Source organism: Diabrotica virgifera, chromosome 9, assembly GCF_917563875.1.
Source record: "Diabrotica virgifera virgifera chromosome 9, PGI_DIABVI_V3a".
Taxonomy (NCBI): Eukaryota; Metazoa; Arthropoda; class Insecta; order Coleoptera; family Chrysomelidae; genus Diabrotica; species Diabrotica virgifera.
In genome coordinates, this window is record NC_065451.1 from 142429284 (window position 1) to 142456437 (window position 27154).

General features: G+C 34.7%; 1 protein-coding gene across 6 annotated transcripts in view; it reads left to right on the forward strand.

Moving 5' to 3' along the window:
- The window catches only part of LOC126892866 (uncharacterized), a 62435-nt gene extending 35940 nt beyond the window's left edge, over positions 1-26495 (forward strand). For 2 of the 6 annotated variants that reach the window (XR_007701027.1, XM_050662681.1), the window contains one exon: positions 26165-26495. The gene's annotated coding sequence lies outside the window, so the exon portion shown is untranslated. Of the gene's footprint in view, positions 1-818; positions 960-13939; positions 14627-14764; positions 15056-15145; positions 15583-26164 lie in introns of those variants that run through there. The other 4 variants (XM_050662684.1, XM_050662683.1, XM_050662682.1 and 1 more) reach the window with 4 other exon arrangements.
- Positions 26496-27154: the final 659 nt, after the last annotated feature.

The following is a 27154-nucleotide window of genomic DNA, read 5'->3' on the forward strand; positions in this document are numbered from 1 at the left end:
TGTGTGCTATCTGCGGGGTAGTTGTCAATAAATGGTCTGTGTGCGACATACCTTTATATAAACATAAAGAGTGTTGCTTGTTTCTGGCAGCCTATAAAAAAGCTCAAAAACTACTAGCAGTCGATGAACGCCTAAAAACGTTTCCCCCACGTTACAAAACAGCTAAAAAGCTTGCATCCTGTGGTTTTTACTACACAAAAGAAGAAGGGCTACGTTATATAACTAATAAGGATATCACCACATACATTGCTAGATTAGATACATTCCTACAGCAACCCGGACCATCTAAACCTCTACGGCTTGCCAGTATTAAAAGAGCTGCAGAGTTTGGTTATATACAAACATGTAGGCTCGGATAGTCGGGTGATAAAAGCAGACATGTGTTTAATCATAGATGTTACTGTAAAAGAAGACATTGCTGTGAATAACGAGGTTATTCAAAATGGGCGTCTTATTTGTAAAATTTGCTTAAATAACGAAATTAATACAGTGTCGTTGCCCTGTGGCCATGCGGCGAAGTGCTTAGACTGTTCTGTTGTAGTTCAAGAGACTTGTTGTATATGTAGAGCACCTATTGCATTCACAACAAGACTTTATATTTAATGTTATACGAACGTTGGCGTGGTTGCTTTCAGATATATGTTTTGTTCATAACGTTGCACATATTTCAATGCTATTTATTAGGCCTGTGCTGTATATTGTTACAACAACCAGAACCCCCCCCACCCCACCCCACCAATCAGACATTTTCGTTTTATTAAACCATTTTTAAGTCGAATCTATTAGAAATCGGTACAAGAACCTATTGTTTTTTCTAGTAACATGGCCTGTACTATAACGCTTTTGAATCGGCGATATGTACGAAAGTATGATGCGTATTTACATACTTACTCATTCACTACAAAATCCGCACACAATGGCACAGAGGACTTGATCAATACTTTAAATAGTTGTTTAGAAGCTGTAAAACTAAAATCAAACTATGTAAGAGGTGATAAAATTAGAATTATTGCTAGTAACCCTCGCTTTAATCAACCACTTTCCACAAGCACGTCTACTACTACTACGTTTGGTACTTTGTTAGATCTCATTGAAGATGTCTTGACATCTGACGAATCTGTTAGTATCAACGAAACAGTGTTTGACATACAAGTACTGAAATTACCTAGAGGCAATGGTCGTACCCGTATCTTAAATTTGTCGAGAAACCGTCACACCAAGCGTAGCATAACTGTTGTTCGTAACAATGATAATTTGTGTGCCTTAAGAGCAATAGTCGTTGCTTTAACATACCATAAAACATCCTTCCTAAACTACACTTTCACATCTAGACAAATCACAAACATCCGAGCAGGTCGTAAACTTCAAGGAGTACTAGCTCGTGAACTATGTAACATTTTGGACATCGATGCTACTATTGGTTGTTCTCTGCTGGATATTCAGAGAGCGGAACACCTACTAGATGTACAAGTTAAAATTATTTGCGCTGAGAACAACAATTCGGTTATTTATTCAGGAGCAACCAAACCAGTAATATTATGCTTGTATAAAATAAAAGACCATTATGACGTCATTAACAACATGAGGGCCTTTTATGGGAGTGTGTACTACTGCAATAGATGTGATACTTGTTACAGAAACAAAAATAAACATCGTTGTAAAAAGTCTGTAATATGTGAAATGTGTAACAGACCCGCACATAAAGAACACAACCAAATTTATTGCTACAAATGTAATAGGTATTGTTTTAATGAGGAGTGCCTACAGAATCATGGCGATGTGTGTGCGCTTGTACATAAATGTACAGGTTGTAACAAAGTGTTACAGAGGAATAAAAGACATCAGTGTGGCTTTGGCGTGTGTTCGAACTGCGGTCTGTGGGTGGAAACCGCTCAACACAAATGCTACATGCAGAGAAAGAACGCCAAAGGAGGTATTTGTCCCGTACCATGCACATGCAACAACCGTTCTGCTACATTAAACAGGGGTTGTAAAGCAAATTACAAACAACCAATCACCTGTACCGTACCGTGTGCCTGTAACGGCCTTACAGACGTTGTTGTACGTAAATGTACTTACACAGAAAAATACCTATTTTTTGACTACGAAACAATGCTTGTTGATGGAATACATGTGCCTACTTTAATAATAGCCCATAATTTCGCTGGAAATAAATTTGTTTTTAAAGATAATGACGAGTTCTGTAGATGGTTAATTTCTGAGAAACGCAGAACATACACAGCGTTAGCACACAACTCTAGGGGATACGATTCATATTTTATTTTGAAATACTGTGTAGAAAACACGATAAAACCCTATACTATTTCCACCGGCACAAAAGTGTTGCTGTTGTCAATACCACACCTTGCTTTAAAAATTATAGATAGCTCGAGTTTTGTTAGTGGCCCATTAGCTGACTTCCCTAAAACATTTGGCTTGGCAGAGGTGAAAAAGGGGTATTTTCCACATTATTTTAACAAAATAGAGAACCATTCGTACATTGGTCCAATCCCTGACGCCTCTTATTACAGTCCAAATACCATGAAACCTTTTTTTTTTTTTATTATCTCCCTTTATTGACAATCAGATATAAAACAAACATCTATAAGTCAATTTGTTGGTCTTACATTAAATTAAATTATTGTAAATGTGGTGACGTGGAGAGGTAAACATCCAGCGATGTTTCCTCAGTTACCTCTTAGGTCGGAGGGCCAGCTTCTTCTTAGTCTTCTATTGTGGACAGGTTGCAGTAGTGGATGAAGTAGTGGATTAGGATGGTCTTCTAGTTTGTTGTGGTGTTTTCTGTTGTTTTCTCGGATGACTTCGGTTACATATGGAATTTTTAGATCTGTGTGTAGAGTTTGGTTTGATACATACCATGGTGCATTAACTATTGCTCGAAGTATCTTGGATTGCGCTCTCTGGATAATCACAGTATTGGATTTGCTAGCACAGCCCCACAGTTCAATGCCATAAGTCCAGATTGGCTTTATCACTGCTTTATATATTAGCAATTTGTTTTCTATTGAAAGATGGGAATTTCTTCCAATGAGCCAGTAAAGTTCTTTGGTTTTTAGGTCAAGTTGCATTCTTTTCTTTGTTATATGGTGTTTCCAGTTGAGTTTATTGTCAAAGTGTAGCCCTAGATATTTGACTTGATTACTTTGTGGTATTTTTATTTGATTGATGGTTACTGGTGGGCAGGTTCCAGTCCGGAGAGTGAATGTTATATGGGATGATTTTGTTTCGTTTACCTTAAACTTCCACTTCTTCAGCCATATTTCAAGTGAGTTTAGATGCTCTTGGAGATTTTGTGTTGCTGCAATAGGATCGTCATGCTTGGCAAAAATAGCAGTGTCGTCTGCAAATGTCCCGATGGTTGTTTTATCATTTGTAGGCAAGTCATATGTATATAGTATGTACAATAATGGTCCTAGTATGCTCCCTTGTGGTACGCCAGAGTGAATAGGCTTGTATTCCGAGACTTCTTCATTAACTTTTACTTTAAACTGCCGTTCGTGTAGGTAGGCTCTCAGTAGGTTGTAGTAACTTGCTGGAAGAATTCTTTTTATTTTGCATAACAAGCCTGGATGCCAGACTTTGTCAAAAGCCTGACTGATGTCTATAAAGGCTGCTGTGCAGTACTGCTGATTTTCAAGTGACTGGTTAATGGCGTTGACTATGCGATGGCATTGTTGTATCGTTGAATGGCTTTGTCGAAATCCGAACTGATGATCTGGGATCCAATTTTGTGGATTTATTTCTGCATTTATTCTGTTTAGGATAAGTCTTTCAAGCAACTTGGAGATTGTTGGTAATAAGCTGATAGGCCTATATGATGAGACATCTAGAGGGTTTTTGCCAGGCTTTGGTATCATAATTATTTGTCCAATTTTGAGTGCTTTGGGCCAGTAGTCACATCTAAGTATTGCATTGAATATGTGCAGTAGTTTAACTATGCCCTTTTTGGGTATTTCTTTTAACATTTTTGCGGTTATCAGATCTTCGCCTGGTGCCTTCTTTGGGTTTAGGGTGGCAATTACGTCTCTAATTTCTTTTGGAGTAAATAGTTTTATTCGGTCCTGTATCTGTAGTGGTTCTTCTAATATTTGGTTCGCTTCTGGTACTTGGTCGTCATTTAGTGGAGTAAAAACTTCTGCTAAATACTCGGCAAATAGGTCAGCCTTTTCTTTATCACTTTTTGCCCATGGTCCTGGTGGTGTTGAATTTTTACGTATTGGAGGTAATGCTGTTATTGGCTTTCTCTTACTTTTTATGGGCTTCCATATAGAGTTGTCTTGTCTTGAAAGATTGGTGATATAATTCGTAAATGACTCATTTTTGACTTCTTGCAGCTTTGATTTTAATTTGTTGCTGATGCGATTGTATCTTGTTCTGCTGTCTGGTGTGTGTGTTCGTTGCCATGCAGATCTGGCCTTTCTTTTTTCAGCTACCAGTTTTTTTATTTCTAAAGGTATATTACTTATGTTTCTGTTGGGACTACTTTGTGGGGTAGCTGATTTAGCTGCATACTGTAGTATGTTTATAAATTTGTTATAGTCCTCTTCTATTTCTTCCGGTTTTTTCAGCCTCGTTGTTATTTCGATAGTATCGTGAATTATTTGTCGGTAAGTGTCCCAGTTTGTTTTATTGTTGTGCAGGTGGAGTTTTGGTTTTTTAGTGATAACTGTTGTACTTACCGTTGCTATTATTGGGCTATGGTCAGTAGTTAGGTCATAGCTTGGTGTTATATCTGTATAAGTTATACCGATACCGTTTGTTATGAAGAAGTCCAATAAATCTGGTTTTTTGTTGGGATCGGTCGGCCAGTATGTTGGTGTTCCCGTTGAGATAAATGAGTAATTCTTATTTTGTATAACATGTGCCAGTTCTCTGCCTTTTGTTGTTATAAGTCGTGACCCCCACAAGGTATGCTTGCTGTTGTAATCTCCCCCAGCAATGAATTTTGGTCCTAAAGTTTGGAAAAATTCTTCATAGTGTTCTCGTTTTAGATTATGGCGAGGAGGGCAGTACACAGCTGTTACGTTGACATTATATGGAAGTGCTTCAACGCTTACTGTCGTTGCTTGTATGTGTTCTTCTTTGTACTTCAGTAGTTCATGATGTTTAATATTTTCTTTGATGAGTATTGCTGTACCTCCGTGGGCTGTGCCGTCAGGATGCTCAGTATGATATAGTTTATATTTAGGTATGTTAAAATAAGTTCTGTTTGTGAAGTGTGTTTCACTAATTAAAAATATGTCAATTTTATTTATGTCTAGAAATATTTTCACTTCTTCTGTATGGCTTGGAAGGCCGTTGGCATTCCATTGGGCTATTCGAAGAAACTTAGCCATTTATTTCATTTTGTTCATAAGCATGGTAAGCATGTTGAGGACCATGCTATTTTGTTGGATTAGTTGGTTGAATAGATTCTTGAATTCTTCCAAAAACTTGTTTAACACAGTGGTTGTATCTTCTGTTTGGTTGCGTTTAGTTACTTCAGCATAGCTCATGCCCTGGGGCAGTGGATTGGATAGTTGTTGTGTGTTTCTTGTGTATATATCATTTGTGTAGATTGCTGATGGGTTTTGATGCTCTCCATTGTTTTTATTGCTTCCTTTGGTAAGTTTCTTATAGTGATCACATCCCTTGTAATTGGCTGGGTGGCCTCCATTGCATAACGCACATATGGCTGGCGTCTCCTTTGACTTTTTGCACGTGGTGGTATTGTGTGAGCCTCCGCATTTTACACAGACGTATGGTTTATTACAATATGATTTGGAATGTCCATATTGTTGGCATCTCATGCACTGTATTATACTGTTTTTTTGAGTTCGTGGAGGTTCTATGTGTACTACTCTGTTCTGTAGGCCTGTTATATTATAGACATCTTTGTTGTTTTGCGCGGGTTCTAAATCTACAAAGAAGAGATTAAGTGGTTCTTTGGTTTTTTGTTGTTTTACATTAACTATGTTTCTCACTTTGTGCCCTAACTGAGATAGCTCACTTTTTATGTCATCAGTATTGGTTGAGTGATGTAAGTATCTGATCACGATTCTGTAGGCTCGTTCTTCTTTTAGTTGGTACGTGTGATGGTATATATTTTTTTCCTTGAACTCCTTAACCAATTTTCGGTATATTTCTGGTGTTTCACAATTTATTTTGACAACGTTGTTTATTAAACTTTTTGTCTGGTATTCTTCTTTTTTGGCTATTTCCTCTAATTGCTTTGTCATCTCTTTGAAATCCTGTACCCCGTGTACAAATATTGGTGGAGGTTTTGGTATTTTGTTGGTTTCGACGTTTCCAATATTTTCTTCTGTTTCTTTCGACAGCGGTTGGAATCGGTTACCTGTTTCAATTTCGCTTGGATTTGGTTTGTTGTTATGTATTTTCTTTCTTTTATTGCTTCCCATGACTTGCCAAGCGTTTTTACTGTTTGTCTGATTTTCTTCTTCATCTTCGCTGGTTGATGTCATATAGTGAGTTTCTCTGTCTTCGATATTTGCACTATTTTTACTTGATGTCGGCATTTGCTGCTGAACTGGTTGAGAGCTGAACTGGTTCGTATTTACTGTCTGTATAGGAGTTGTATGATACTGTTGTTGCATAGTTGGCATATTCATGTTCATTGCATTTTCTGGTTGCTTCATCATTGTTGGCTGCCACTGTAGTTGGTTATTGGTTGCTTGTGGTATTTGTAAATTTATTGGATCACTCTGTATGTTTTGTTGTTGATAAACTGGTTGTCCATTTCTGAACCCAATAAGATTCCCCGAAGGGAACATATTGTTTTGTTTTTCTCACTTATTGCTAATGGGTTTTTTTTTTATTGTTGTTGATAAGATAATTAGAATTCTTAATCACCGGTTTTTCGGAGCGCTTTAACGATGTTTACACCTCGATGGCCCAGCGACGACTTACCATGAAACCTAAACAAAGAGAGAGCTTTTTACAATGGCATGCTGATAAAGTGTCTGAGAACTACATCTTTGATTTTCAAAAAGAAATTCGTGAATACTGTGACGCTGATGTCGATATTTTGCGCCGTGGTTGTTTAGAGCTTTGTAAAGAATTTTTAGCTGTGGCTAATATTGATTGTTTTCAGTACGTAACGATAGCTAGCACATGTTTAGCCATTTACCGATCGAAATATTTACCCACAAATCAAATAGCAGTTGTTGAAAAACAAGATGTGTACAGCTCTGCAGCCATTTCGTGGTTATCGCAGTTTCCTGGCCTACGCCACGCACGCAACGGGGGAGAAGTGACAATTTGTGGATCCAAAGTGGACGGTTTTGACAAAGATACAAATACTGTCTACCAATTCCATGGGTCTTTTTGGCATGGTGACCCTAGGGTGTATAGTGCAGACACAGTCAACCCTGTCACTAAAGAACGAATGGGTGATCTATATGCGAACACTCTACGACGATCGCAACAGATACGGGATGCAGGTTACAATTTGGTGGAGATGTGGGAACTAGATTGGATCAACTCTGTAGACTACAAAAAAGTTGAACACATGGTGAAGCCTCTACAACCACGCGATGCTTTTTATGGTGGTAGAACAAATGCTACAAAATTACTGGTATATGAAAAAAAGCTACGTCATATCGACGTCGTGTCTCTCTATCCAACTGTTCAATTCTATGATGCTTATCCAGTGGGGCACCCTATTAAAATATACAAACCTGCTGTTTATGATTCTTCGTGGTTTGGTCTTATTCAGTGCACGGTTCTTCCTCCTAGACAACTGTATCATCCTGTATTACCACTAAGAACAACAAAGCTATTGTTTCCTCTCTGCAAACAATGCGTAGAAGACATGCCAGAAACGTGTCTTCACACAGAGGCTCAGAGATCGTTTTCAGGAACATGGACAACGTTGGAGATGTCGAAAGCTTTGGACAAAGGTTATAAAATCATAAATATTCACGAGGTATGGCATTTCGAGAAAACGTCTAGGGATTTGTTTAAAGGATACGTCAAGGATTTTATGAAAATAAAATTAGAAAGTAGTCCCCATACGTATGAATCATCCGAAGAATATGCTAGGGTAGTAAAAGAACAGATGGGCATAGAACTCGATTTGGCGAAAATAGCGCCAAATCCTGGGAGAAGAGCTGTTGCTAAAATGTCTCTGGTAAGCCTCTGGGGAAAACTAGGCCAACGCCTAATTCTGACTCAGTCTGAATATATCACTACCTGCAAACGATGGTATGAGATACTGTTGGACGACACACTAGATATTACTAACTGCTTATTCTTTGAAGACAACATGGTTCAAGTAACATATCGCGTGAAAGAGCAGTTTGTGGAAAACTCTAATGACACAAATGTATTTATTGCTGCATTCACAACATCCAATGCTCGCTTACGGTTGTACGACATGCTTGATAAACTGGGTGAAGCTGTTGTCTATTATGACACCGACTCTGTCATATATATTCTTGATGATGATGGTCTTAACACGGTCGAAACGGGTGAGATGCTGGGTGACTGGTCTGACGAATTAGCTGTTGATGACTATATCACCGAATTTTTTTCATCAGGGCCTAAATCTTACCATTATACGACACAGCTAGGCAGTGGCGTAACAAACTCCGTCGGGGCCCACCCGCAGAATTTGAAATGGGGCCCAAACTTTTTATCATTTTCCGTGATAACTTAATGAACAATTTTGCAACATAACTTTCCACTTGTAAGTGCCTCGAAGAAGATTGTAGTAATGCTTAGGATTTTTTTTTAATTTTTTTAAATTTCATTTTTATTTTTTTTTGTGGAATTTATGGCTTTGGTGGGAACCAATTAGTTTAAAAATTGTTAGAAATAGATATTTTTAAAATAACAAGCAAACAAAAATATTATAAAATTGAAATTTGTTTTAAGTTCGTATTGTTAGATTTTGTTCTACGCGCGACTGCTTACGTGACAGAAGTGAGCGCGACTGCTCCCGCGTTAAACAATTACTAAATACGACTTATTTAACAAAAACTTTTTTGTGTTAGCGTTATCATTCACTGTTCATAACAACTTACATTTCTCATCTTTATCGGTATACAGACCCATTCCAAAAAAGTGTGTTTGCGTAGCTTGGAACCTATGGGAAACTTTTTTATTACATATCTATATTACGAAAAACAGTTATTCTTCATAAAATGCTCTGCATGGTATAAAACCTAAGTTGCAATAATCAGATATTAAATTTTATTGATTTTATACGAGGTATATCAAAAAATATTAATTTCGCTCAATAGTACCTATACCACCTTTATATTTTACAATATTGAAAAATTTTATTATAAAAAGTTGTTCGCAATTAAAAACTGTGTTTAAATACGCAATTATATCCAGGGCCCCCGCTACCATATGTGCAAAGTGTGCAATGCACACGGGCGCCATCCTTTAGGGGCGCCAAAACCCAGGGTCAACAATTGCAAAAAAATTTGCAAAAAAAAACGAAAAACAAAAATTAATTTTATATTAGAAGTTGGGACATTAAATAAGATTAGGTATAAATACACACGAAATTTTATTAGTATATATCATCCAGTTAATGACGATTCCTATTTGCGAGAACATGTTAGAAGTCAGGCGATGGTTTCTTGATTTTTCCTGTTCAGACATGAATAATGCCTGGAATGCCATAAAAGCGATGCATCTCCAGACCAGAGGCGTTTTTAAACCGGTCAGTTCACTGGACCGTGCAACAAGTGCATAAAAACAAGTAATTAAGTAATCCAACCAATCATTTCAAGAATTTGAAGAAAAATTTCCACCGTTACAAACGGTCAGGAGGAAAAATTTAAACCAAAACTGTTGGACTATGAACACAGGTATGAGACCCGTCATTATCCAAAAACCGTCTTTAAAATTAGTTTTTTCTTAAAAGTTATAGATCAAATTTTAAGCTTTCTAAAATAACCGAGTTTGACTTATTAAATGAGGATAATAATATTTTCGGATTTTTTAGGGACATATACAAAGTGACTGCGATCTTTAAAACGTTGTTCTGTTCTTGAAGAACAACTGACAGATCAGGATAATAAGGATAAATATAGACGCCAACGATTTGTTTGATGAAATTAAAGCGGTTAAGTTGTTTTCAATACCTGATGATACTGACACTTTAATAGCCTAGGCGCAAAATTTCGGGACAATGCTTTTTAAATGCATTTATGCATTTTTTTCAAATCCTGTGAAATCTAATACATAAGTATTTTTCAATAATTTAAACGCAGAATGAAAGATTACGTTATTACCGCGGGCCGAAAGTCCCTGAAAACTTCTATAATGTTTATATTAATAAGTTACAGGGGTGAAAAAGAAGAGAAAATTTAGTGTGATTTTTAATTTTAAATATATCATTCAAAAGAAACTTTTTGTTTGTTCTAATGGACTTTCGGTCTTCGGTAATAATGTAATCTTTCATTCTGCGTTTAATTTTTCAAAAATATTTATTAGTTTTTTCAGGATTCGAAAAAAATGAATGCATTTAAAAAGCATTGGCTAGAAATTCTGCGCCTACGCTCATAATTATTTTACAATATACCTATATTTAAAAACAATTTAATCTCCACCCTTCCAAACGTAACCCTTTCACTAAGAATTCTTTTGACATTGCCTGTATCTGTAGCTTCTGGCGCGCCATGTTTTTCAAAGTTTCAATCATTAAAAATTATTTAAGATCAACAATACTTCAAGAAAGATTGTCTGGGCTAACAATATAAGCAATTGAACAAGAAATTTTTGATGGTACAAATTTTAGCGATGAAATTAATGAATTTCCTACAGCAGTCTCGGAAAATATCGCTGCTACAATATAGTAGTTAAGTATTTTTTTATTTTTCTATTGCACCTAGCTATCATTTTTGATTTTATAACGAAGTTACCTTGGTATATTTCATCAGGAGTATCTGCATATTCTTTTAAATATTTTAAGTATACGTAGAAAGTAGTACTACTTAAGGGCATATGCGCAAAATGTCGCCTGTCAAAGTGTTCAATGTGTTTCAAATGTATTTATTTTTTTCGAATCCTGAGAAAACTAATAAATATTTTTGAAAAATTTAAACGTAGAATGAAAGATTACATTACTGAGGGTCGAAAGTCCTTGAAAACTTATATAACGTTTATTTTAATAAGTTGCCGGGTTGAAAATGAAAGAAAAAATTTAGTGTGATTTTTAATTGCAAATATTTCATTCATAAAAACTTAAATTTTTAAATTTAAGTTTAATTTTTCAAAAATACTTATTAGTTTTCTCAGGATTCGAAAAAAATGAATACGTTTAAAACACATTGAAAATTTTGGCAGGCGACATTTTGCGCCTTTGCTCTTAATATGTAGGTGGACATTAGGCAAGATTACTGTTATTTGTTCCTAAAAAAGATGTGTTTTTTAGTTTTGGGTTATTTTCTAATATTTTATAAACAACCCATATATAATATAATACCCATGAACGAACATATAAAACACGCAGTATTTTCCTGTCACCGTGTCACACAAAGAATTGGCCAGCGCAAGTACATGTAATAATTATTGTTACATGTACTTGCGCTGGGCAATTTTCTTTGTGACACGGTGACAGGAAAATACAGCGTGTTTTATATGTTCGTTCATGGGTATTCTTTCATTTTTCCGACTGTACCTACCTTCAAAAAAATTAATAAAAAAAAACATGAAGTAAAATGCCTTAAGGGGCGCCAAAATCCTTTTTTTTGCACACAGGCGCCAGCAACCCTTACGGGGGCCCTGATTATATCATTCCAGTTGAAATATTGTGAACTATAAAGGTACTTAACTCTTAGAGAGAAATTCATATTTTTCGACATACCTCGTATAAAGTTGGTAAAATGTGATATATTACGATTGAATCTTCGTTTTGAGATAATCCAGAGCTTTTTATAAAGAATCTGATAAGAATTTTATAAAGAATGTTTTCGTAAAATTAAAAAATTAATAATAAAATAGTTATTATAATTATTGTAATAAAATGATGTTGGTTATCGGTAATTTGAGAAATATTTGGAAAAATTAATTATTTATATACAAGGATGTAATTACATATTAAAATTAAAATCGTATATTGTTAAATATAAAAGTACTTTATCCTTGAGTTAAATTCCTATTTTTTGACTTAGCTCGTATAAAATTGATAAGCTTTGATATCTGATGGTTTATCTGGCTTATTTTGTATCTCAGATTTAAGAGCATTCAGAGCATTTCATGAAGAATAACTTTTTTCGTAAAATTGATAATAAAAATGTTTCCCATATGGTTCGAAGCCACGCAGACATACTGTATAAGTGCTCAAAAAAATTGATTTTGAATTTTCAAATTGTAATGTCTGACAGAGCCGTAACTACCATTGGGGCAACCGGGGCAGTGCCTCGGGGCCCCCAGCGAAGGGGGCCCCGCGATTGTAATCGCGTTATACTGCCTATAGGCAATATAACGCGATTAAAAACCTACATTATAGCCGAAGAATGTAAGTAACATTATATGTAGTATATTTTTTATGAAAACAGAAAAGATGTTATATTGATGGTAAATATTTAGCTTAAAATAATGTGATTTCAACTAAAATAGCAATATGTAGGTAGGTACAGAAAACTTCAGTCATGGAGTACATTAAAATGCGTTTTCAAGTGGTTAAATATCAATTTTCCCGGACTCCTTCTGCTGGGTGATTAACCCCAGACCTCCCGGTAGGGGGCCCCCAGATCACGTTTGCCCCGGGCCCCCAAAATCGTACTTATGGCCCTGATTTAATGACATGTTCGAATTCAGCATAATCAAAAAGCAAATAGAAACATTTTTGAACAAAGTAAAATGATAAATTCGCCGATATCTATTTTAAAATTATTTAATATAAAACAATTTTATTGTTTAAAGAATTAATAAACAATTAGAGGCATCTGTGAGTAGAACTTTTCACTTTAAGATAAGATATATAAACTAACAAAAAATGTTTTAGAAAAATATAAGCTTGTTTGATTTTTTCCGAAACCGAAACAATGCAAGCTTTTCTACATTGACTCCCCTAAAGCGTAACTGTTATAATTTCCTTATCTTACCGTTTATATGTTGAGAGATTGCCCAATGATTACCTACACAAGAAAAGTCGTCAATAATTGTTAAATAAATGCGTACCCGTACCAAACTGATGCAACTATAACCGTAAAACAACACAAACATAAATAACATTCAATGCAAACAACCAATATGAAATTATTTTCGATAATTGTATCGAAATACTAAAAGTAGGTAAAGAACAGAGAGAAAGAAAACCTATTTTTAGATTTAAAAATATTGTTCTTAAATTCGTCAAATTGCAATTCTAATATCTTTCAATAGTCACGTACAAAGCATATTGTCGCTGCCATAAAATTTCGGTAGGCCGGAAGTTTCTAGATACATATTATGAGATGATTCACTTAGCAAATACGTCTAGTTAGAAATTTTTACGTTTTTAAATTTAAACAGACAACGTAAAAATAATATAACAATAACAGATTTTTAGATAATATCAGATGACAAGATGGGGCCCTTAAGCGATTGGGGCCCCCCCGCAAGCTTCACGCTGCGGGGCCCTCTGTTACGCCCCTGCAGCTAGGTCACGTAGTGACTAAGCTAAAAGGTTTTACCCTCAATTATGAAAATTCTTTATCTCTAAATAGGGATGTTATGGTTGATATAATTACTAACAAACTAGATGACACTGTTTTGGTTTATGATCACATCTGTAGAGACGTACAGACTAAAAATATTGTTACTAAAGAGCGTGTTTCAAAAACATACCGCATGGACTATAACAAACGTAGACCGTTACCTGAATATAATAACATAATAGATACGTTACCCTGGGGGTTCTAATAATATTCTGCTTTTATCACCTAGCCTATTTATTTATCGTTTTTTGTTCTTGTAGATAATGACCGGAAGGCCTGCTCGTGTGTGTGTGGATTGTTGTTGTACAAACCAGTCGTCTGTGTCTGGAGACGAGTGTTGGGACGACGAGTGGTTTGAATCACCCCTGCCACACATCAAGCGACGATACATGTATCTACACCTGATGAGCTGTGGGGTTGATTCAAGCCACTCGTCGTCCCAACACTCGTCTACAGGCACAGACGACAGGTTTGTACACCAACAGTTGAGTGTCTCTGTAGACGAGTGTTGGGACAATGAAGTACATGAGTCTCCATTATCTCATATTAAAACAGCAGCATCATTTAAAAATATTATTAGGGAGCAGCCACCGAAAATGTCGAAAACGCAAAAAAAAAATTTCGACAGGCGGAACGTGAGCGCCACCGACTATTGTTTTTTAAATGATGCCCTTGTTTATGTGTGGGTAACAGTTAGGCTAAGTTATTTTTTCTTGTTTTGCAGTTTTTTAGTTTTTACCCTTATTTTCTAGTTTTTAGGTTTTTTTCGTGTTAAGTTTTGTTGTTAAAGTTAGGTTAGTTTTGTGTTAAGTTTTGTTGTTAAAGTTATGTTAGTTTTGTGTTAAAAGTTAGGCTATAGTTCGGCTTTTTAGTTTTGTTTTTGTAGTTTTTAGGTTTTAGGTTTTTAGGGTTTTTCATGTTAAGTTGCTGTGTTATAAGAATATACTTTTTTTCCTCATTCTTTTGTTTTTTTTTAATTGCCTACACACCTCTCTCTCACTACGATATTTACGACCTTCTTATTTTATCCATTATGCTCTTGAACGTTTTGTGCTGCTACTTAACATTTCTCACGCTTATTTTAGAACACAGAGCTATGTGTAGTGAGTATTGTATTGAAGACTACGAAGTATTGCTGGATGATCTCGAAATATTAAAAATGGCTAGTGAGTTAGAAACAAGCATATTACACGAGTTGCAGCTACACTGTAATGAAACATGTAATATTGTATTTTGCAGTACCTAACAACTATCTTCAGGGTACGAATAAACCCATCGCTTGTTTTTGTATTACATGTAACGAAATAAAAATATTTGTACCTTACGAACGTTGTTTGTATGCATACAGAGCCCTCAGTATTTCCTCTTAACGAATAATTCTCCTTATTACTTGTAGGGGTCTATGTCCGAAGGATATCAACAGGCTCCGTGTTTTCTATTTAAGTACGTGTTTCTTTTGCTGACAGGCTTTCTTTGGATACCTACTGCCATGAACGGATCGTGGTTGTTGCATACTCTGCATACACGACACGTTAAAAAGTTTAATACACACATGACCACTTACCAACTCATCCAAAATGTTAAAGTGAGAGAGGGGTTACACGATGTATACGGTTCTTTGCAAAACACCTTGAACGATGCTTTACAACAGGCTAAAAAGCAGGCTAATTATAAACCTGGTGACAAAATACGTATAGTAGCCTTTAATGACAACTTCAACAATCCTGTATCCACAGCTATGTCCAGTACAGCCAATACGTCAGATTTACTAGCAACAATAGAAGATATCATTACTTCTGATCAATCTGTTGGATTACATAGCACCACTTTTGATATACAAATTATGAAAACTACTTAATATCAGCTGTTATTTTTTTATACAGTAATATACTTTTACACTCTATTTAGTTTTTATTTTCTTTTTTTTTTTTGTGGATTTTGTTCCCCTGTTTAGGGTTTTGCTCTAAAACAGTACATTTGTTAGAAGCCGATTATAACAAACATCGACCTCTGTTAGCAAATACCGTTTATAAAGGTGCGCAGAATACAAGAATACCTAGTCGACCTTCGCAATAGGCTATTCGAAAGCCCGCCAAATCTATTAGCCAATGGCTGTCTTCCGGGAGGGTGTCTACGTAGAACCATATAACCTGTAACATATTTTTAGACTCTTGTTTGAATATTGACTATTTTTCTATTACCCTTTCCCTTCGTTGCTTCATTCGACGCTGCTTTGCGAGCCTTGCAATTTTTAATTGGTGTCGATTTGCAAAACATATTTTTGTTAGGTACTTTTATTTTTTCAAATGCAGTGTCAACTTACTCATGATGCTTTTAATATAATAATGGATATTTTTATCATTAGTCCTTTCATGTCTTATCACCGTAACCACAACACTATATACACGACTCTTATCGCACAACCATACCCTTCCACCCGCACAAAAGTAGTCCCAGCCTCAACATACACTCGCGATCATAAAAAGCGGGTCACTCGATGAGTTATTCAAGTTAGATGTCTCGAATTTTCTAAACCTGTTGTCCGATTTGAGTGATTTTTTTAGTATGTTATAGCCTTATTCTTTAACAATATCGCTATAATAATATTGTTGCTGCAACGGTTAATTGTCATTGTATACCGGGTGTAACAATCATACTGTGTTTATTCCTAAAAGTTCGGAACACCATGTGAAATGTTTTAGCATAGATAAACTATTGAATTTAAAACTCGATTGTAGCCTTAGGCTCTCTTAGCATTTTCTTTTTTGATTTATTTCTTTATGTTGGATAATAAAAAAGTTAAGCACGTTAATAACTAGCCATGTTCTTCATCAATACAGGGTGTTTATAAATAAGTGCGACACACTTTAAGGGGTAATTCTGTATGAAAAAATAATGACAGTTTGCTTTATAAACATATGTCCGCAAATGCTTCGTTTTCGAGATACGGGATGTTGAAATTTTTCTTACAAACTGACGATTTATTTATTGCTCTAAAACCAATAGAGATATGCAAATGAAATTTGGTAGGTTTTAAGAGTCAGGTATTATGGATTTTTTGACATACAATTAATAATTCTATATTGACCATTGGCGTGCATACGGGTATAAACATTTTAGATACATTCCGTATGCACGCCAATGGTGAATATAAAATTCTTAATTGTATGTCAAAAAATGCGCCATAACTACCTCTTAACATCTAACACATTTCATTTGCATATCTCTAACGGTTTTAGAGCAATAAATAAATCGTCATTTTGTAAGAAAAAAATTCAACATCCCGTATCTCGAAACCGAAGAATTTGCGGTCATACGTTTATGAAGCAAACGGTCATTATTTTTTCATGCAGAATTGCCCGTTAAAGTTTGTCGCACTTATTTAGAAACACCCTGTATTGATGAAGAACATGGCTACTTATTAACGTGCTTAACTTTTTTATTATCCAACATAAACAAATAAATCAAAAAAGAAAATGTTAAGAGAGCCTAAGGCTACAATTGAGTTTTAAATTCAATATTTTATCTATGCTAAAACATTCCACAGGGTGTTCCGAACTTTTAGGAATAAGCACAGTATGATTGTTACACCCGGTATACAATGACAATTTACCGGTCTAGCAACAATATTATTATAGCGATATTGCTAAAGAATAAGGCTATAACATACTAAAAAAATCACTCAAATCGGACAACAGGTTTAGAAAATTCGAGACATCTAACTTGAATAACTCATCGAGTGACCCGTTTTTTATGATCGCGAGTGTATTTATTTAATACACCTGTCCCATCGATCCGTCGCTACAACCCCTATCAACCACACCCTTCTCACACAAACCCCTATCATGCTACCCTACCGTATCATACAAAACCCGTATCACAACCCTATCATGCTAACCCCCGTATCATACCACCCCCGTACCACAACCCCTATCATGCTAACCCCCGTATCATACCACCCGTACCACACACAGCACCCCAGGAGTGGTGTCAAACTGGTGTGAAGTGACCCTTAACTACTGTAAGTACATAATATACTTTTAATCCTGTTCTTGGTTTTTCTCTGCATTTTGTGTTAGTTTTCTGTAGTATTATTTTGTACATTTTACTAGCAACTACCAATAATGATATTCCCCTGTAGTTAGAATACTTATGTTTATCACCTTTTTTGTGTAGTATGAGAATTGTTGCAAGAGTCCAATCACTAGGCATGCATGCTGTATGCCAACGGATCCTTATGATCTTTCATAGTAATTGTAATCCTGCTTCAATATATTTAATTAGTTCAGCCTTAATACAGTAGAACCCTGAAAATCTGAACGTTCGGCAAATCCGAACCAACGGAAAGTGAAAAAATTCAAGACAAAAACTTAAAAACGTGTTTATTACACAGAATAAAACCAGAAAATTGAACAATGTAAGTAGAACTTTAGCATTTAAATTTTTTTTAAAATGAAGACGTACTATATGTAGTGCTTCTAAAGGTTTTTTTATTTTTAATTGGCTTTGGCATAAACCAATTAGCCAGACTTACTTATAAAGGTTAAACATAAACTTACTTCGATTTTCTCGTAGTCAACTGGAGTCCAAAAATATTGTCCACAGTCTTACAAGAATGTTTTGCGACTCAAAATCAACGACAATGAAAGCTTTGAATTACTAGTTAGGCCAACTTTCGAATAATCCGAACTTTTCGGAATCCGAATAGGCTGTCCCCCTAATTAGTTTGGATTTTCGGGGTTTTACTGTATCATCGTGTCCTGCAGCCTTACCATTTTTTAATTTTTAAACTGTTCCCTAAATTCTATGTATGTTATGTCATCATCATCTTGCTGTTCATTAAGGTTGTATTCCACCTTATCATTCTTCATTTCGTTGTTGTCTCCCATTTATAATTCTATAAAATGTCCTCGCCATCTTTCGGTATCTCTCTATTTTTTAATATGTTACCATCTTCGTCATCTAAACCTGTTATCAGTTTGATTTCTTTTGTCTTACATTTTTTTATGGTCCTAAAAAGCGGACTGGGACGTTTCGCCGTCGCCATTTCGCCGTCGCCATTTCGCCGTCGAGCCACTTCGCCGTCGGCCGTTTCGCCGTCGGCCGTTTCTCCGTCGCCATCCCGGCATTGATTAAATTTACAAGGACGTGAAAACATACTAACTTTTTTTATACTAAATGTCGCAAGAACGTAATAACATACTAACTTTTTTTTATACTAAATGTCAGTGTAAATAAAATGCTGATGTTGCTAGTAAAACAAAGATATATTTTTTTCGTATTCAACTATACATTGTTTTCATCTGAAAAATAAAATATTTACAGTATTAATAATATTTAAAAAGTTACATTTCATAATTATGGGCAAGTCCTCTAAGATATTCTAAAATAACTCCATCGGCATTGAAGTTTAGGAATAATCTTAAAATTCGCTCATCCGCGTCCCTATATTTTTTCTTTTTCAAGGGTGGCAGATTCCCAGAAACTAATTGTTTATAGTGAACGTCCCTACCCTTCTGCACCTTACGGAGGCTGTCGATAAATTTCCATATTGTAGGGTGGTCGACTCCTCTCCTAATTCTATTTGAAACCTTCTGTGCGCTGCCTTCGCGTAATTGTTGGTTCGATTCTCTATATTCATCGTCCTTTGTATCGTCCCTACTGTATCAAAAATAAAAAACTTCATTATGCAAAAGTGATAGTAAATATAATCGTTCGAAGACCATTCAAAACTTATATACAAGTAATGATCATCCCGAAATTATAAGTACAAATGCTTACAACGAAATGGCGACGGCGAAATGGCTCGACGGCGAAACGGCGACGGCGAAATGTCCTAGACCCCCTAAAAAGCATCTCCACATTACCATTAGTATCACTCTTCATTGTATTTCCAAATACTTCCCATTGTTGATTCTTACCTTCTTTAATTTTTTTTCACTCCAACTTAGACTTTCAATGGGTTTTTGTAAAGTTTACTGTTATAAGTGTGATATTTACAATGGGATGTGTATATATTAGGTCAGGGTCTAATATCTCAGTTTACGAATCATTCTTAGAAAGCCTGGAGGAAGGTGATAAGTTTCTCTCGGAAAATATGTACATATTGGCGATTTCAACCTTCATGAAATAAATGGAAGTACTTTTGATTTCTTAAATGCAACACCCAAAGGTAAAATTATTGAATCACTAATAAATGAATATCATTTATACTCAATTGATAATGTTAAAAATCATCTTAGACCGGGCAGTATCGTCGCCCCCGCTAACGCAATTATTCCGATTAGATTTTTTTGCACAAACTTACTCAAAAAGAGGTCCTTATAACATATCCACAGGGTGCCGGGCGGTGCCGTGGTCGAAAAATGTTTTAAACAATTTTTTTTAAAAAAATTCACAAAAATAATTTTTTTACTTCCAACAACTTTTTTTTAGATAATCTGGGTCATTCTGAGCAAAAAAGTCTCTCGTCATTTTTCTCTAAAATTGACTGTTGTCGAGTTATACGCTATTAAAAATTTGAAAAATGCGAAAATGGCCATTTTCAAGGATTCATAACTCGATTAAAAATGATTGTTATGAAATTCAAAAAGTAGCAAAATCAAGATTCAAATACCTTCTTCAACGTCCTGAAGAGATGTTTGTCACTATTCTATTACAAAGCTGTTATTTTTAGTTATTAACAATTAGCGGTATAGTCCAACTGTATCGTCGCCCCCGTTAGCGGAACTATTTCGATTCGATTTTTTTGCACAAACTTACTCAAAAAGAGGTCTTGATAACATATCCAAAGGGTGCCGGGCGGTGCCGTGGTCGAAAAATTTTTTAAACAAATTCACAAAAATAATTTTTTCATTTCCCACAATTTTTTTTAGATAATTTGGATCATTGTGAGTAAAAAAGGTCTTTGGTCATTTTTCTCTAAACTTGACTGTTGTCGAGTTATACGCGATTAAAAATTGAAAAAATGCGAAAATGGCCATTTTCAAGGCTTCATAACTAGATTAAAAATTATTATTATGAAATTCACAAAAATAATTTTTTCATTTCCGACAATTTTTTTTAGATAATTTGGGTCATTGTGAGTAAAAAAGGTCTCTGGTCATTTTTCTGTAAATTTGACTGTTGTCGAGTTATACGCGATTAAAAATTTGACAAATGCGAAAATAGCCATTTTCAAGGCTTCATAACTAGATTAAAAATTATTATTATAAAATTCAAAAAGTGACAAAATCAAGATTCAAATATCTTCTTCAACGTCCTGAAGAGATTTTTGGCATTATTTTATTACAAATCTGTTACTTTTAGTTATTAACAATTAGCGCTATAGTCCAACTGTATCGTGCATCGCCCCCGTTAGCGGAACTATTTCGATTAGATTTTTTTTGCACAAACTTACTCAAAAAGAGGTCCTTATAACATATCCACAGGGTGCCGGCGGGTGCCGTGGTCTAAAAATTGTTTAAACAATTTTTTTAAACAAATACACAAAAATAATTTTTTCATTTCCAACAATTTTTTTTAGATAATTTGGGTCATTCTGAGCAAAAAAGGTCTCGTGTCATTTTTTTCTAGAATTGACTGTTGTTGAGTGTGCGATTAAAAATTTGAAAAATGCGAAACTGGCCATTTTTAAGGCTTAATAACTCGATAAAAAATTATCACTATGAAATTCAAAAAGTGGCTACATCAAAGTTTTAAATCCCTTCTTCAAGGTTTCGAAGAGATTTTTTTCATTATTTTATCACAAAGCTGTTCCTTTTAATTATTCACAATTAGCGCTATTGGGACCGTGCAAGTTCGGCAAAGCGACCCCTATTTCTACGCTCTGCAACTTTATTCGCACTTTTAATGATATTGGCCAGTTATATTACTCCTGGTTACTGGATAAATTATTGTCAAGGCCATAGTCCAAAAAAAATAAGAAAAAATAAGATTCAGGTTATGTTACGAAAACATCAACAATTGTATGTAGTAAATAAAATTAGTTATTAAAATGCAGTACTGCAAGCAAAATACAATTAATTAAATTTACCTTTATATAATAATTGGATATTATATCAATATTGTGGAGCAATATATAATTTTTCTGCTTCATTGACAGAAGGTATGAAATATACGTCAATTTGACAATTTCAATTGACAATATGAATTATTTAAGATAGTTGCAATATTTCGCCGCGACTCGCGCAGGGTCGTTTCTCGTTTCCCTTTCCAAGTACTTGCACACCGCGAATAGTCCAGCTGTATCAACGCCCCCGTTAACGAAATTATTTCGATTAGATGTTTTGCACAAACTTACTCAAAAAGAGGTCCTTATAATAAATACACGGGGTGCCAGGCGGTACCTTGGCCGAAAAATTGTTTATCAATTTTTTTTAACAAATTCACAAAAATAATTTTTTCACTTCGAACAAATTTTTTTGTGATAATTTGGGTCATTCTGAGCAAAAAGTTCTCTCGTGATTTTTCTCGAAAATCTCGAGACCTTTTTTGCTTAGAAATTATCCCAATAACCCAAATTATCTAAAAAAAAATTGTTGGAAATGAAAAAATTATTTTTGTGAATTTGTTTAAAAAAAAGTGCTCAAACAAATTTTCGACCACCTGCCGGAACCCTGTGGATATGTTATAAGGACCCATTCTTGAGTAAGTTTGTGCAAAAAAATCTAATCGAAATAGTTCCGCTAACGGGGGCGACGCACGATACAGTTGGACTATCATGCAATTTTTAGTTTTTTTTGATTATTTATATTATTTTTGTTGACAATCGTGGGTCTATTGTTAATGTATTTAATAGTTTTGCTATGGTCACCCGAATCGATCAGATTCTGTAGTTCATTTTGTACTTTTTTATAATACTCACGTTGTTGGTTGGTTTGATCTGCAAAGATCTTGATACCTGCTTCCTTAATCAGTTGTTTATTTTTCAACACAGACATAACCTTTTCTTTAGATGGTTGTATAACTTTAATTGGTCTAGTTTTCATTGGTGTAAACTTACCAAGTCTAAAAACTTTAATGCTCTTTCTGTCTATATCAAAATTTTCCAATATCTTGTTTACAGTAGTCAAGTCTTCAGCATTTCTGTCCTGTTGGGTCTTCATTTTGGACTCATTTACATTAAAAACTACAATATTAGAAGCTCTCCTCTCTCTATCCATAATTTCACTGATTAAATCTTCCTTAACACTCAATGACATTTCACCACTTCTCTTGTAACCTTCAACACATTTTTTTACTTCTTGCAACTCGTTTTGTAGATCACCAATTTTTTGTAGTAATGTAGGAATTAATTTAACTCCGGCTTCACACTCTTCACAGTAATACTTCAATAATCTGGTTCCCTTCAGATCAATAACTTTTAATTCACTAGCAGTAAGATTCGAACAATCCCTGTGTGTAGCCCTCTGGCAGCTATTACATGTTATATTATATGGTCTATTATTTATAATTTTACAAATAACACTCCATAATTATAGTCAATTTAAAAATAAAGAATTAGGAAAGTAGGCACGCCACTGGTAATTATTCCAAAACAAACGGAGCTTATCATTAATTAATTTTTAATGGTAATTGCTTTTGAGCAAAAAAAAAAACGAAAAAGAGAACTGCAAAACTGCACTAATTTTCACAGATTTCTTTGATCAGAACACTTAACTTCAAAAACACAACTTTAGGCAGAAACTGCAGACCTTTCTCACCATGTAGGTATGACTTTCAACAATTAAATTGAAGGTTTTACCACTAAATTTTGATAAAAACAATCACAAGACAATATACACGTTAATGTTGTTTATATGTTTTTTTGCTTTTTTTTATCCTCTCCCATTCTTATCACATGTCCGGCATATTGCAATCTTTGTATTCTAATGAAGTCTGACAGGGGCGCTTCCTTATAAAGTTGATAAAGCTTGTTGTATCGACTTCTGAAGATTCCGTTTTTCCTCACAGGTCCTAGTATTCTCCTAAGTACAGTTGAGTCCGCGAGTCTTTACCCGTGCGTCATTAATACCTGGCGAGATAAAACACAAACTTTTTATCTAGCATCATTCTTTTCCACGCATGAAACTCATGACAAACCAGCTGCCGTTATTAAGTAAAAACACATGTTATTTTTATGAACCATCTAGACTCAGTGCATTGAAAAGAGATAGGTACAAAAAAGACGATTCGGTATGTTTTCATATTTTAAGCACAATTTGTTTGACGTTTCTGCTTTGTTATTTTTGTGGCTGTCAGTCAGTTGAATTTTTTGCGGTTTTTGTCTAATTTTTGCGTTTTGAAGTTTCTTTATATTACACAAACAGTTGTTTTCACAACTAATTTTATATTGGGCTCTGAAATTTTAAGGTAAATAATTAGGTATATTTTGTCAATTAATATTTAAAACATACAAAGCTAACGTCACTCACACAGTAAAGAAATGATTGTGTTTAGATTTCTGTCAAAGTGAATAAAATAACAAAAATAAAATATGTTATTGAATTTTTTTATAAATTGTTTATTTATTTATTAATCAATAATAATAAAAGAATTTATTAAGCTACTTCAAATGTAGCTGTAATTCTGCACAAAAATTTTGAAGCAAAACTTACATTTGACATTCTATGTATTTGATAACGTCAAATTTTAAAATAAAACCCGTAATCGGAACAGTAGCCACTTTCTGTCAATTGTTGCTACGTGAAATAGATTTCCGACTTATTTCGTATGCTTTAAATGATGACGCACGGGTAAAGACTCACGGACTCAACTGTACATTCCTTCCGAATGTGTCGAGTTTGTTTTTGGATGTTTCTTTCAGGACCCAGGCTTCACTGCCATAGCATGTTATTGGTCGAATTAAGGTTTTATAGATTCTCATCTTTGTTTTTCGGTGGACACTTTTAGACCGAAATATATGGGAGAGAGCAAAATAAGCTCTGTTTGCCTGCGTTGTTCTCTTCCGTATTTCTCCATCTTCTGATCCGTTGGCATATAGTTCTACTCCCAGGTATGTAAACTTTTCAACCATTTCAATGTCATCTTCATGTATATTGTTTTCTGGGACTATATTTCTTCTCGTCTGAGTCATTATTTTTGTTTTTTCTGTGTTAATTTCCAGACCTAGCCTTTTTGTTTGTGTTTTTAACTCTGCATATGTTTCCTGTGCTCCTGTTGATGTTCTACTCATAATATTAATATCAGCATAAGCGGCCAGTTGAACCGTTTGATTGGTCAGTAGATTTCCTTGTCCAGTTTGCATTTTCCTAACCGCATACTCCAGTGTCAGGTTAAACAATGTTGAGGCCAGCCCATCTCCCTGCTTTAGTCCCAGCGAAAAAGTCTGTCCGGTGGTTTTGTATTTGTACACATGCCTGAGTTTCATCCATTGTGGCTTTAATGAGTCTTATTAGCTTGTGTGGTATTGCCAATTCAGAAAATATATAGTATAGCTTGTTCCTTTTGACTGAGTCGTATGCCTGTTTGAAGTCTACAAACACGTTGTGAACATCAACATCGTGTTCCCATGCTTTGCTCAAGATCTGTTTGACTGTAAATATTTGATCCAGTGTTGATCTTCCCCGTCAGAAGCCCGTCTGATACTCTCCAATAATATTTTCTGCTAGTGGTTGGAGCCGCTGGTTTATAATATACGTGAGGACTTTATATGCTGTACATAGTAGAGAGATTCCACGGTAGTTTTTGCACTGTAGTTTGTCTCCTTTTTTATAGATCGGGCATACTATACTTTTCTTCCAGTCGTCAGGTATTTTATCTTCTTGCCATACGACTTTGATGAGCGCGTGGATGTGACTTGCAACATATATAATGTTGATATATGTTGCGATACACATATATGTTGCCAGATAACCAGTAACTCGGGGAATTGGAATACCCAGTAAATCTTATAATTTTCCGAGTTTGTGCCTCTATATCTTGAAAATCCTCCATACGATCGAGTTGTGCCCATGAGAACTTTTCATCACAATGCTTCAAAGAGTATTTTCCCAAGTATGAATTAAATCCACTGGGACCTAATTTTCAGCCACATTAGTGTCTGAAATTTTCGGTATTTTGTTTTTCAATATTATTTTTTTACCGAATAAATATTGAAACTACACACTAAAACTTACCCATTTTTACCCTCAAAACAAAAAATTACACAATTAAACAACAAACAATAATAAAAATTTTAAAATAAACAATTTGTTTTTGAAGCTTTAGCCATTAATGGGTTAATATTGGCTTGAGATAGACAACAACGTTGAAAATGACTCATGTTATTCTTAATCCACACATTTGTCACTCCCTCCACTAATAGCGAAGTTTAAAGGTTATTAAAGTTGTGAAATATCTTAAAAACACTTATAAATCAAATGAATTGTATCAATCTGCTGATAAATCAACATGTTAAGTTTATAGGGACCTTCGTCTTTTTAATATTACATATTTGAAACATAATAGATGTCGATTTACTCTAATTTTATTTTTTTTTTCAGACTAAAACCGCTGCAATATCAAATTTCACTGTCTGAATACAAATAGATGGTTATTAAGGAATGCAGACATGGAGTTCGGTTTGCTGGTTATTACAAAAGCTTTTCTGCTGAAGAAGCATCTGCAGATGTCTTCTTTATAGATTCATAGAAATAATATGCTGGTATATCGGGTCGGCACTGAATTGGATGTAGAATATAAGGCAGGATAGCAGGATTAAAACAGAAATAACTGATTTTTAAGAAAAAGAGATAACAAATATTGTGACAAATGTTGATCTAATGCATAAATGGAGTAATGTACTGTCTTATTAATATTAAATGTTGTTTGTGATGGTGTTTTTTTATATTCAGTTTTCCTGTGGATCTAAATTATTATTTTGCATTATTTTTTCAGAAAGTTTTCTCAACACATAAACTGTAAAATTAATAACCAGAAACAAAACAGTATATGTACCTATATAATACAGATGTGGCGAGGCATTTGGACAGCCATAGCGAAGTAGCTTTTGAATTAAGTAGAGAGCCGTAGAAGAGTTTGCTGTGGTACTCTTCAATGAATCTTCAATAAAAACGGTGCAAGTAAATCTATTATGCTCATGTTCATGTTGTAACATAGTGATGGACACCTAACAAATCCAACAAAGTCTGAGTAATTGGTTTTAACCAAAGCCATTAATACCAGAAAAATCAGTTGGAGTAGTACATATCTTAAAAGTTTATTTATAATGATCATTACGCTAGTATTGACTTCAAATTTGAAAAGTCGATTTATGATTATTATAAATATTGTAACTGTATTAACAACGCACTTCGTCGTCTAAATCAGAGATGAAAAAGTTACTTCATATGGCAGGCAGTATCTAAGTTTTGTTCAATGTTTTTTTTGTGAAATTATTTATAATAATCAATTTGAAAAGTGAATTTGTGATTATTATAAGACAAGAAATTGGAACTGTTTCAACAACGCACTTTGTCGTCTAAATCAGAGAA